The sequence below is a fragment of the Varanus komodoensis genome, unplaced genomic scaffold, assembly GCF_004798865.1.
Source record: "Varanus komodoensis strain SLA01 unplaced genomic scaffold, ASM479886v1 scaffold2, whole genome shotgun sequence".
Classification (NCBI taxonomy): domain Eukaryota; kingdom Metazoa; phylum Chordata; class Lepidosauria; order Squamata; family Varanidae; genus Varanus; species Varanus komodoensis.
In genome coordinates this window covers 57,993,608-58,007,641 of record NW_025335568.1, presented here as the reverse complement: position 1 = coordinate 58,007,641, position 14,034 = coordinate 57,993,608, and the positions used below count along the sequence as shown (strand labels likewise).

At 45.5% G+C, this 14,034-nt stretch overlaps 1 protein-coding gene across 2 annotated transcripts in view; it reads right to left on the bottom strand.

The window, feature by feature from the left end:
* The window catches only part of TTC7A (tetratricopeptide repeat domain 7A), a 184,363-nt gene that overhangs the window by 6,364 nt on the left and 163,965 nt on the right, over positions 1-14,034 (bottom strand). The window lies entirely within an intron of this gene.

Genomic DNA, 14,034 nt, shown 5'->3' with positions numbered 1-14,034 from the left:
GAGGTCCACAGTTTCCCACGCATGGCAGGGAGCTCCATAACTGACCTGTTGCACGAACGAATACATCCTTTTGCAAGACCTAACACAACCACCAATCCATTTCAGTGGATGACACACAAAGTTGTACTATGTTGAAGGAATAATCATTTCTCTCTATTCCCTCTCTGCCATTCAGAATTTTGTGTCCATCACATTGAGTTTGCAGCTGGCTGTGCTCACCTCGACTCTGCCTGAGCACCTCATTTTCTGTTGCCTCCTGATACTTCTTTGTGGCAGATGGAGTTGGCCAAGGCAGCTGCATCAGACACTCTGTGAATTTGCTGGATGATCTTTAATCCTCAGTGGGAAACTGGTGCAGAATCTGCTTTCTGGTTAGAGATTCTGGGACTTCTAGGCACAATCCCAGGCAAGGGAAAAAGTTCCAACAAAGACAAGGATTGCCCATACAAGCTTAGGGTGGTCATTTGTCCCCTTTTACAGAGGACAGTCCTCTATCTGAAAGGCTGCCAAAGAGCTGTCCCTTATTACGAAGGTGTCCTGTATTTGAAGGGCTGCCCAGTCCAAGTCTGGTTTAAAGATTTTTTTAAAAGCACCAGAAAGGAGAGTTGTGCCTGGAAGCTGCCCATCAAAAGCAGACAAGCAGCAAAACGACCATGGTATGCAGTCATCACTAGTGGGTCATCACTAGAGTTTTCCACAGAAAGATCTACTGTACTGGTATTTAAATTATAGTAACTCTTCCTAAGTTTGCAAATATTTATTTATTTCTAAAATTTGTATGCCGTCCATTACTTGCGTCTCTGGACAGCTTACAACATAAGTCGGAATAAAAATGGATAAATTGACATTCCACGCTAGAATGTACCTTCGTGCATGCAAATTTTATGGCGATTGGCACCTGCCTTTGTGGTGATGCCTTCCTGTTTCCTGCTGCTACCGTTGCCACTTCTGCCACCCCTACCTGTCTCATGGTAAGAATCGGGGCCCTTGGGGCAGGGGTCAACTCTGGAGGTGGGTGTGCACAGGGCCTTGGTTTTTGAATGCTCAAAAAGCCCTCAAGACTTTCTTTTTGTCAGGAACCTCAAAACCCTCAAGCTTCTTTCACAGTGAATGGGAGGGTGATTTCCCATTCCTATCATCATGCTGTTCTTAATTTTTTTCTCTAAACCCCCAACATTATAAAGTCTCCTTCCCCAAATGGCATCCTTTCAAAGGCTCTGGGCTGCAATTCCCACTGGCTGTGGTCAGTATGGCCAGTGGTCCAAAATGTTGGTTGTGGTAGGATAACTGACCTCTCTTCATAAAAAAGTAAGAACACGGGAAGACCAAGGAATGATCCACCTTGTTCAGCATCCCTTTTCTTATAAGGGCTTCTGGGAAGAGCATGGCAAAAATAAAGGCAATGCCCCCTCCCTGTTGCCCCCTCCCTTTCAGGTCTCTATGAACTACGACATCTTGGCCACTGGTAGAAACCGTTGCCTGTGAAGTTGTCCAGATCAGTGAGGTGGAGTGAATGCTGGTCTGCAGGAAAGGTTAGAATGTCAGACTGGGGTGCTGGTGATCCGGGCTGTAATCCATCTTGGGTCATGGGGGCCTCTGAGCTACTCATTGATTGACAGCATTATAAGTAGTAACACTGAAAGGAGGAGGACCATTGATGCTGCTGTTGCCAATTGCAGCACCCCAAAACACCCCAAAAGTAATTGGCCAGAGCAAGGCCCCAACAGTAGTCGGCCAGAGGAAGGCCACATAGTAAAGACACCACAGTTATACTGTCCCAGGAGGGAGGGCAGATAAGAACAAAATGAACTTTGTGTAACCCACAGCTAACACGCTAGCCTGACCTCGAATACAGTAATCAAAGGGACAGTGGAAACTGGTTCTAGCCACCATGAAAGTTGCAAATGTGCAGGGAGTAAGAACATGGCAAGCCTGTGTGAATCTTGAGCAGATAAGAAATAGACATGGGAAATGTCTGGTCCTTGACAGAAGAAAGGACTCTTTCTCCAGCACGGGAAGGGGTGCACACATTGATGTATCGATGTGTATTAGGTGACCTAATTGGTTACCTAGGGTATAAAATGCATGTACTGGGGTGCAACCTTTGAGACACTGCTTTGGGCTGAATGTCCCCTTTTGTCTCCCTTTATTCTATAGTGCACTAGAATAAAGTTGATTTTGGCTCTAAGTCTCATCTCAGGCTCCTTTTGGCTCGGGTCTGGGGTCCACCCAGGTTTGCCCTAGCTGTTGACTGGCTGAGTTCGGTAACACTGCCTTGGAGAAAAATGGCATATAAACATACACAATAAATAAATAACTTTGCTTTAGAGTTCCATAAGAGTCAGTGCTGCCTTGCTGTAGTGGTTAAGAGTGAGGGACTGGGACTCAGGCGATCCGGGTTCAAGTCCCCACTCAGCCATGGAGCTCACTGGGTGACTTTGGGCCAGTCATAGACTCTCACCCAACCTACCTCACAGGGTTGTTGTGAGGATAAGATGAAGAGGAGGAGGAGAATAATGTAAGCCACCTTGTAAACACCTTCATCCTTGTAGCTGCTGCTTTCAGTATATTATTTGGTTTCACAAGACCTATTTTAAAGAAGTAATGGCATAGCATATACCACATGTAGGTGCACCACAGGTTTGGAATGAGTTTGAACTGGAACAAGTTTGGAGAAGGACAATGAAGATGATCAGAGGACTAGACATTAAATCCTTTAAGAAAAGATTTGAAGGAACTGGGTAGAAGAGAAGAAGAGGGAAGAATATGACAGCCCTTTTCAAATATCTAAAGGGCTGTCACACAGAGGAAGGCTGAAGCCTGTTCATTATCATCCAGGAAGACTGCAGGACATAAAATAATAGGCATATGTTACAGGAAGGCAGATTTCAGTTGAATATCAAGAAAAACTTTCTGTCAGAGCAGTCACTATGGCACCCACTGCCTGGGGAGCTGGTGGGCTGTCATGCTGGAGGCATTCAAGCGGAGACTGGCAGCTGTCCCTTCCTGATGCTTTGACCTGGACTCCTACCCTGAGCAGAGTTGGATTTGGTGGCCTAAAGATCCCTGAGCACTAATATATAGCACAAACACATGGTATTAACCAAAAAAATTAGTCAGCAACTGAAAACATGCAGCAGGTTAAGGCATTTTTCAAATGAAAATACCCGGGGAAATAAGCATGTTTTAACTAAATCCATGTTTTGAATTATCACAAGAATCAAGCACTCGTTGGTGCTTTTAAGTTGCTTTATGTGGTTTTTATGGATGTACATGGACCCTGCCCTGGGATTATAATGTGAAGGGTGACCTATGAACTCCATTAATGAATTAGCCTTGTGCCTACAACATTTATACTAGACAGCACCAGGCACACCAGGCAGTTCACCATGGAGGTGTGGCCACAGAGACAGCCCTTCCTTCTGCCATCACAAAGTGCACTTCCACTAAGGCAAGCACGTGGAGAACAGCTTCAGCAGCAGATCTCAAGACACAGGGAGGCTGATATAGGAGAAAGCATTTAGGTTCCAGGCTATTGGGTCTGCGTGAAGCAGAGGCAGAAAAAGAGGGAGGAAATCCCCCCTAGTGAGCCGGCTGGTGCCAGTTCAAACATCTGGAAATGCAGATTATGCCAGCTGCTGTGCCCATGGGACAAGCCCTCTGCATTCTTTTCCATGGGTGAGAGAAAGGAAATAGCATAGAGACAACCTACTCCAGACTTCCCCGACTTGATGCCCAGTCTACATGATCAATAGTCTGAGATGCTGGGAGATGTCCTCCAAAACTAAAGGCTGGGGGAGTCACCAGATGTTCTGAGGACATGACTGGAGCCGGGGTGCACCAGACCTGTGTGGTTCCAGCAGTAGACAGAGCAGAACAAAGCCTGATCTACCTGCTTTAAAAGGCCCAGTTGCAACAGTTAAGCCAGCCTAGCAGGGCTTCCGAGGCATCTCCTACTCTTGACTAACCCTCCAGCTTCTGAAGGAACCGCTTACTCCTGCAAAGTACAGTTTCTTTGGGCCCTCAACTGGCAATTTGCCAATGGTAGGCAGCTTGTGCTTGTACCTTTTGGTGTCTGCACTCTCTCAGACTGGGTGGTCACTCAGCCTCTAACTCGACGGGTGAACAAAATTAATCAGGAGCCCTACCAACAGGTGTTTCCAGAAACCTCTGCTTCCAAATGGTCTGATGTGGCCTCTCTGGGTGTGTGAAGAACAGCAACCAGGATGCTGGAGTTTCATAGCCTCAGTATCTCCATCGGAAAAGATTACTTCTTGGCTCGGGCCAGGCAGGGTGCTAGGTTGGAGACGCCTGCCTTTTTCCTTCGTGCTGCCAGTCACTTATTCCACAGTTAGGAACCAAAGAACTATTGCAGTGGTCAGTGCAAAGAAACAGAACAGAGGAACAAAGGGGGGAAAGCAAGAGACCTCTTCCAGAAGATCTGAGAAATCAAAGGGAAATTCAAACCTATATTAGGAATGCTAAAAGACAAAGAAGAGAACATACTATCCAACCAGGAGGAAATAAAGAGAATGTAGAAAGAATATACAGAACTATATAGAAGAGTTCTGTATACAGAAGAGATGAAAGGATGACAGATTCCTCAAAGTGGAATCAAATGAAGAAGAGCCTGCAGTATTAGAAAGTGAAGTGAAATCTGTCCTAAAAGGCCTTGCAAAGAATAAAGCACCTGGAGTATATAGGATACCAATACAGCTATTCCAAGCTGCAGAGAATGAATCAGTCCAAAACCTAACACAAGTATGTCAACAAATAAGGAAAACTAAACAATGGTCCAGACTGGAAACGTTCAGCATATATCCCAATTCCCAAGAAAGGAGATACAAAGGAGTGCAGCGACCGGGGGACGATCACAGTCTTCTCCCATGCAAATCAAGCGATACCCAAAGCGTTGCAGCAAAGATTGTGCTACGTGGCGCAAGAAATGCCACACCTCCGATCTGGGCTCTAAAAAGGAAGGGAAACTAGAGAGCATATTGCAAACATATGTTGGCTACTGGAGCGCACCAAGGAAATTTCAGAAAAAGCTCAGTCTGTGCTTTATAGGCTACAGCAAACCCTCTGACTGTGTGAATCATGAGAAGCCGTGGATGGTCCTGAAAGCATTGGCTGAGCCTCAGCACTTGAGTGTCCTGATGTGGGACCTGGACCACAGACAAGAAGCTACTGTGAGGACAGAATATGGAGCAACAGAATGGTTTCCATAGGCAAGGGTGTCAGACAAGGACACATTTTATCTCCCTATTTATTCAATCGAGATGCAGAACATATCATAGGAAAGCTAGAGTACAATCAGAGAGAGGGGTGAAAACTGACAGAACATCCCTAATTTTAGATGTGATTCCATACTACCAGCAGAAAGCTGCTATGACTTGAAATGACTCTTGATAAAACTGAAAGAAAAAAGTACAAAAGCAGAACTGCAGCTGAATATTAACTCATGAACATAATATCTACAGAAGAATTACAGAACAGTAATGTTAATAATGAAGAAACCAAAATTGTGAAAGATTTCACGTATCTCGTCTCATTCATCAATTCAGAGAGAGGCTACAGCCAAGAAATTCAAAAATGAATGAGACTTGGAAGAACAGTAATGAAGGAATTAGAAAAGATCATCAACTATAAGGATGTTTTACTGCAGACCAAGGTCAAGATCATCCAAGCTATTGCACTCCCTATCACAATGTATGGGTGTGAAAGCTGGACAGTGAAGAAAGCCAATAGGAAGAAAACTGATGCCTCTGAAGCATGGTGTTGAAGGAAAGCTTTGTGAATATCCTGGACTGACGGCAAGATAAACAAGTGCATCCTAGATCAACTCAAGCCAGAGCTTTCCCTAGAAGCAAAGATGATAAAATTGAGGCTGTCAATAATTCGGATATATTCCAAAGGCAGGACTCACCGGAGAAGACAATCATGTTAGGGAAAGGCAGAAAATAAAAGGGAATACCAAATATGAGATGGAGTGAATCCATAAAGGAAGCCACAGCCTTCAACTTGGAAAAACTGAATGAACCTGTCATGGACAGGATATTTTGGAAGGCTTTAATTCATAGGATTGCCAGAAGCCGGAGATGACTTGATAGCACAAAACAACAACAGACAGCCTAGGACCCTCCAGATGCTTTAGACCACAACACCTACAATTTCTGGCCACTGGCCATGCTGGCTGGGGTTGATGGGAGTTGCACTCCAAAATATTTGGAGGGCATCAGAATGCCTCTTCAGTGGGCAGGGCTGTCGACCTCATGCATCCCTGGACTGGGCCACTGAATGGCAGCCTCGAAAAAGCTTCCCCCGTTTTTCACTGCTATGCATTTTTGACACCCTGGAGCTGTCTTGACATATAGCACTGAACACTGTGTTTCCCTGAAGAATCAGCCCCTTAAGAGCTGCTGTGCTCTGGCAGAATTTCATATATCCCCATGGAGTCTGGCAAGCAGTAAACAATGCCTTCATGTTGTTGCCGTGTTCAGTCCAGCTGGAATCTGCCCACGAGGCAGAACGGAAAGGGGAGGGGAGTGAGGTGGGGAGAGCAAGAAGAATATTCATATACTCTCCTGCAAAAGGGTAATTTACATTTTTAGCTGGGTACTTTTTCGGGGGGTAGGTTTCCTAATGAAAGTGTACTTTCTCGGTTTCCATAGAAACTCCTCTTGTTGAGGTGCATGAATAATTTCATAAAATAAACAGAGATATAGGGAAGATTAGCAATTAGTATATGTTCTTAAAAAGAAAAAAGCAAATAATTAACAGCATCACCCTCCTGTTATTCTAGGCAGGCTGGTTCTGCTATTTTGCCTTTCTGATATAAATGAACTTCATTTATTTTCCTTTTAGCAATATAGAAGTTAGTGGAAGGCAGTGCCAGCCCGGACATTCCTTCTGAATCTTTAGAATACCCTGGGGGGTAACTCTGACAGCTGTGTAAGTTGGCTTGACAGCTCTCGTCAAACTAGGGGCTATTCCAACCCCTCTGAAGCTGGGTCCATTCACTAGTAAATAAATACCCCTCCCCCAAATGTGACTGCAGTTTGATTTCCCCTGTTTATTGTTTCTCTCTGTCCATTGTCGCCCTTCTGCCAGAGACTCTGAAACATAAAGATAAGAGAAGGCTGGGTTCTGAAGCAATTGCATGTAGCGAAGCCATTTGGGTATCACCTCAGCCCACAGCAGCTTGCAAGATGTCAGTCATTTAATCTTGCATTCTCTTCTCAATGCTGAGCAGGTCGTGTGACAGGCAAGATCTATAGCCTTTGAAGGCCTATTATAAAAAATACATGAAACAATAAAGCCAAGATCGGGCTGCCCGCAGCAGGTTGCTGCCAAGTGCCATGAATCAGGCTGCCCACAGCATCATGCTTCTGCTGGAATGGTGGGAGGCAAGTCTCGATGAAGAGGGAGGCTTTCCTCTTCCAGGCTGCCTCCAGGAGAGGTTTGCAAAATCTGCCTGATTCTGCACTTCTGCCAAGCAAGATGTGGACGGGCAGTTAAGGGCTGCTCCGCATTTCACAAGCAGCAAAACTCAGCCCGGCCACCCTGCGTTCATTTGATGAGGATCTATCTGAACAATCCCATAATGCAGGGGTGGACAACCTGATGCCTCCAGGCGTTCTGGACCAAAACTCACATAATCTCTTACCAGTGATGATGTTAGCTGGGGCTTATACAAAGTGTAGTCCAAAGCATCTGGACCATACTTGGTAGCCTAATCCTGCTGTATTGGACGGACTGTCCTCTTTTCACCACTTGGGGAGACATATTGTATGTATAATTATTGTAATTTAAATAGATTATATTTATTATATTTATTATTATATTTCTAGCCCCCTTTTTTCTCCTGTAAGTAAACCCAAGGCAGCTTACATAATCCTCTTTGGCTTCTCCATTTTATCTTCACAGCAACCCTGGGTGGTAATTAGGCTGATAGGCCCCAGTGGCACAAAGTCACTTCAGGGAGCTTCACAGCCGAGTGGTGACTAGAATGTGGATTTTCCGAGTCCCAGGCAGCTTTCTAAACATTATGCCATAGTGGCTCACATATGACATTCTGAAATGCTGACAATGATTACTCAAACTCCTCTGTATTTCTGCGCAACTTTGCAATGGGCCCATGGCAAAGGATAAATCACTTTATCCTCTCCCACCATTCCTGAAGGTGATGGACAGAGACATGCCTAACATTTCCATGCACTGATATACATGTACAGAAGCAGGTTTATATGCAAAACCATCATTTAAATAGAAATGCAATGCAGCTCATTGCGGCAATGAAGACTGAGACCAGCACACCTCTTCAATCTGCTCTTTCGGTGCTGATCTGCTATTTAGTCCCTTGCTCTCCCTTCAGTCCTTTCATTTCATTTTTTAAACTGGACTCGGGCTGGACTGCCCTTCAAACAGAGGACTCTGCTCTGTTATGGAGGCCACATAACCACCCTAGCCAGGATGTGGACTCTGGAATGCGCCTGACCAAGCTGAGCCTTGACCCTGGCTCCTAGCACCTGGACAGCAGGGAGTGTGTGTGTGTCGTTAATGAAACCCTCCCCACTTTTGGGGAGATGTGTCCCCCATATCCTCCCTCATTATTGCACCCCTAAGTCCAGAAGGCAGCCTGAGAAACACGTGTACCCGAGTTGAGAAACCATCAGAACAGGCAGGCAGACACAGGATTAGAAGATCTGGAGCCTCCTCAGCACAGAGCACAAGAATGGAAGAAAGAAGGAAAATGTGGTATAAAGAGCTTTATGAAGCTTCATATACAAGACCCATTTGGACTTCTCCTGCACAACAGCAAAGCCAGGAGGATGAAACACACGTACACACAGATTTTTCCCTGGAACCTCCCACCTATGGCGCAAAGGCAGTGGAAGAGAACCCCCATCCTTCTCTCCCACTGCTCTCCCTTTCATTTCACCAAATGTTAACAGACCCATTGCTAACATGTTTGAAGCTTAAATAACGATAAAACATTTATTGGTATAAAAGGCAGGCCCTTCGGCAGCCTTCAGAAACGGGGAGGCTCTGATCTCTTCCCAGGGAGCCTCAGACAAACTTGAGAGTGAAAAAACCCAGTGCTGGCAGGGGAGGAAGAGATAAAAAGAAGGCGATGCTTTTCTTCTTCTTTCTGCCCTGCTAAATTTTCTCAAAGCGGAACAGCAGGCTGCGTGGTTCTGCTTTCACTGAGACCTAAATGGAAACGCAGCAGTGAGCGAGGGAACAGAGTGGGATACCTTGTCCCCATGTTGAAAATAGCACAAGCACGAGGCTTGATTTGTTTTCCTCCCAGGCAAGGCTGGAGCTCAGAAGGCCGCAACCCTCAGATGCAGCACATGTTGCCACTGAGCAGCTGTGAAGGACTTCAGCAACGGCGGCGGCAGGCACAAATCACAGCCCGCCTTGCTTTCCGCCCTGTACCCTGCGTGCCACTGTTTGCTTTCCATGCGTGGGCAGGCTGCCCTCATGAATATTCATTGAGGCCAGCAGGACTGCAGAAGGTCTCCTGGTTCTGAGAGACGTAAGACTGAACAGACACTGGGAGATCTGGCTGACAGCGAAGCAGCACGGTAGACTCACAATCTATTTTTTCCCTGCTCTTCCTGTGCAGCTGGAGAGTTTGCCTGTTCTAGCTCATCGCTCACCCAAGTGATGTAGCCTGCTTCCTTCATCCTTTTCTTTTCTTGCCTTGTCCCAGAATCTTTTGCACTGTAGGACAGCAGAACAGGCCGGGGTGTGTGTGCTTGCGTGCATGCACTTGAGTGTGCACCTATCCTAGGTGAAGAGGCCCCTTTCTCCATGCATGTCTCTGCATCACTTTTAATACTGACATGTGCAAACATGTGCAAGCACGGGTGTACTATGGTTGTGGTGGAACGCATGCTCTCTGTGCTTACAGGTCACAGAACCTCACCCAAGGCTTCAGAGAACCACTAGTGGCAAAAGCAGACAGCTCTCGGCAAGGTGGATCCCTGCCCCAACACAGAACAAGTATTTTTCTATGTTGCCCCACCTTCTTCAGTTTTCTCTCCACCAACCACAAATCCATTTTCCATTTTTGCTCTTGCAGAGATAACACACTAGCAGTGCAATCTTGTGCCTGGTTAACCAGTAGTAATGCCAACTTCCTTCAACAGTGCAGACTCTTAGGTAAATCTTCCTAGAGCTACAGTCCAAGTTGCAGTTCCTGCCATACCATCCAACAATTTATTTATTTATTATATTACTATTGCATTGTCCTTCTAAACCACCTTTTTTCCTCCTGTGAGGAGCCCAAGGTGGCTCACATATCTCCACTTTATCCTCACAACCACCTCCCTGTGAGGTAGGTTGGGCCAAGAGTCTGTGACTGGCCCAAAGTCACCCAGTGACTTCATGGACAAGAGGGGATGAGAATCCAGATTTCCCGCATCCCAGTCCAGTATTCACACCAATTATGCTGCCTTTTCACTAAACATAATGCTAACACTACTACAACACAGATAAAATGCACAATTATGATCAGTACTTAAAAACAAATCAATTAAAACACATCAGTATAAAAGAAGTAAGGAGAATGCACCAGTTGAGACCTGCCTCATCACAAAAAGTAAGCTTAAAAGCCACAAATCTGCCTGAACCAAAATGTCTCTGCCTGCAGGTAGCAGTACAACACGGATGAAGGGGGGCCTGATCTCCCCCAACAAGAAGTCCCAAAGCTTAGGACCAGTCACTGAGCGGATCCCCTCCTGCATTCCTACCCAACAGTGATGAGACCAAGAAAAAGCACTCTCCTGAGCATCTTAAAAGGCAGGTAGGCCCTTGAGGGAGAACCCAGTCTTTCCAATAGTGAGGTCCCAAGCGGTCATAATCAGCACTTTGAATTGTGCCCAGAAATGGACCGGTAGCTGGCTCCAGTCGTTAGGCAGGCTACAGCACTCTGGACTGATTAACATTTCTAAGCATTTTTAAAGGTGCACCCATGCTCACTGACCGGGATGCAAGTAAGGCATGTGCTACCATGCCCAAATCTTTTATCTTCAGGAACAGGTGCCCCTGGCACACAGTCTAAGAGAGACTATACCACATATTATTCCTGTACACTTGAATTGGCTATAGTTCCTTCCACAGTCACCACAGGCTATGATTCCACATTCCCCACTTTCGCAGTGGCACAATAAGGCGACTCATTTTCCGTGCGGCAGCCCCAGCACCCCTGTAACAGCTGTCTTCATGTTATTAAACCCGAACTTTCCAGAAATTCCACAATAATCACTGCCTTCTAATTCAGCAGTGATCTGCCTGTTTTCCTCCTCTGGCTCCTCAATTGTCCTTTCCCTTTAAGAGCTCTCCAAATTCTTTCTCCTCTTCAGCTCAGCATGCTGTTGCATTGCCTGAAAAGGGCATCTAATGCAGGCTGAGCCAGCCCAGGGCAATTCAAGTACATGAAGAAAAATGGAACTATTTTGCCTAGTGAACGATTAAAATAAAAGATATTACCAATGACAGCAGGAAAAGACAACTCTGCATAACAGGGGCACAAACGGGAGTAGCTGTATAACTAGGTAGGCCTGAGATGGAGGCCTTAGACTCTCTGCAGACCAAGCAAACAAAATGGCAGGCTATAGCATAAGGGACCTATGCTTGTTAGGAGCTGGCACTGCAGATATTTGCTGTGATCCTTCAGGCTCCCTTAGATGTAGCCACAGGGACAGGGGAACTGCTTCTCAGAGTGGAACTCCAAGCAGCTGCCTGGGTGTTGATACAACCGTGTGGTCTCATGAACCAATCAGCATAATTGCATGAATAAACTGCATGCTTTGAATGCAGAAGGGTGTAGGTTCAACTCTGACACCTCCAGTGCAGGGGGAATAAACAGTAGAGGACAATAGCAAAGACCTCTGCCCAAGACGGCGGGAGCTACTGCCTGTCAAAGCAGACAGTCCTCAGTTGGTCTAAGGCAGCTGTTGGACACCTTAAGCCACAAAGCGCTGCACCAAGCGGAAGTGCCCCCCCCCCCCCCCCCCTGAGGAAGGGTCTCGGGTTTGCTGTTGCTGCTGCTGTTAAGGATTGACTGAGCAAATGTCATCTGGGCAAAGTAAAGCTAACAGAGTGGGGAATATTTATTTTGCGTATAGTCTTCTACTTTTGGTCATCTTATTTCTTTCACATATTATTAATGGCTTCCTCCATATAATTTACCACCACTCAGATCCTTAACACACACTGTTCTGATGTAGCACCTACTAGAAAATGCAGAAAGATGTAAGCAACAATGCATCAACCTTCAGGCCTTGGGTTCTGCTATGTCTCCAAACCCTTTGGGAGCACTTCTTCATCTTTCCTTAACCTGAAATGATTCATAAATCATAAATCTTTACGCATCAAGAGACATTAATGAATTATATATAGGTCTGTATTTTCTATTACAAGCTTAAAAGAGAAAGAGTTTGGGAGGGGGAGTGTAAATGCAAAATGAAAATAAAGAATTAAAATCTTGCTATAAATATTGCATGTAGTGTGATGGGATGGAGGCCCAACCACCCGCAACAAACTGATATTAGAAAACTACACCGTATTTTACAAAGGAGCACACTGGTGCACATTAACTCTTTTCCTTCCCAAGTTTTGTGGGTGGATTGCTCAGCTTTGGAGGTGTATCAAGAGAAAATCAAGGTAGTACCTAAGCCACTTCTCTGCAAAACTGCAAATGATTACCCTGACACAGGTACATCCGTCCCTTGAATGCTGCCAACAGTGGCTGGTGTCACTGACTGTCCCTGACCAAACACCATCTCTGACTCACATGTTCCATTTATCTTACCTCAAACACAGTAGGATAAATTAATGCTCTCAACAGTCACCAAGTAGAGAGAAATCAAGAGCCACTCATGGGTTGGATTCAGATACATAAAGTTGTATGCAAATTTTCAGCTGACTGTACAGGCTGTGGGGTGGCAGAACCTGCCTCAATCCCACTCAGTGAGCATGGATTTTGGTGTGAAGAGGGCTAATGGATAATCAACATAACCAAACAAATTCTTTCTGAAGAAAATTCCCATGAACTTGGATCGATCTGAGATGTACAAAATATGGGGCTATCCTTGCCAGGGTCAAATGATTCAAGGGACGGACCCTGTGCTGAGGAACAACCCAACAGAGAACAACAGAGATCTGACTTATACCAGATCAGACTATTTGTCCTTTGCCAGGAGCAATTCTCAGGTAAGGGTTGTTCACACCACCAGCTACCTGAATTTTCTGCGTGAAGATGCCGGGGACCAAACCCAGGACATCCTGCCTACAAATACCTAGCTGGCCAACCACATAGAAATTGCCTCTATACCTATCCCCCTGTCAAGCAAACCAGGACAAAAGAAGAAGCCTTTATTATGTTATAATAAAGGCTGGCTTGGTGATATAATGAAGAGTATCACAGAAATCAATAACACAAGACACCAACAAAGGTAGAATACTGGCCTTTAGGGCAATGTCACGAAATGAGATGTTGATGCCAAACTGAGCAGCTCTCCTCTCTTTCCACCCAAAAGGAGTTGGCTCCACTCAGGGTGCTTCATACTCCTTGTGGGCCAGTCAGCAGGAAAGCTGATGCTATTTCATTGGTCTGCCCATTTGATCTCATGCAATATAATCAGATAATCAGACGCTATATAATAATGTGAGGCCTGCCTGTTTTACTGTGTTTCCTCCTTGGCATTTTAGCTAAGCTCTTCACTCCTGCTTCTTCTTCCAGTTCTGATTCAGACTCTAAGGCAATAAGCTTGGGTCGCTGTTTTTAGGAGAATTCTGTCTATGCTCACTCCCCGAATGCCTATAATCTGACCTGTTTTTCACAAGCAGCAGAATCAACTGCTGATGTTTTTCCTGGACTGTGCTAGTTCAGATATGTGTGGGGAGCTGAACTGAATTCTTCTTGATAAACTGGGGATTGCGATGACATTATCTCCCTTGCCCAGCATTCAAACTGCACTGCTGCAACCAAAAGTGACATGGACCAAGAAAAGCTTTACCACC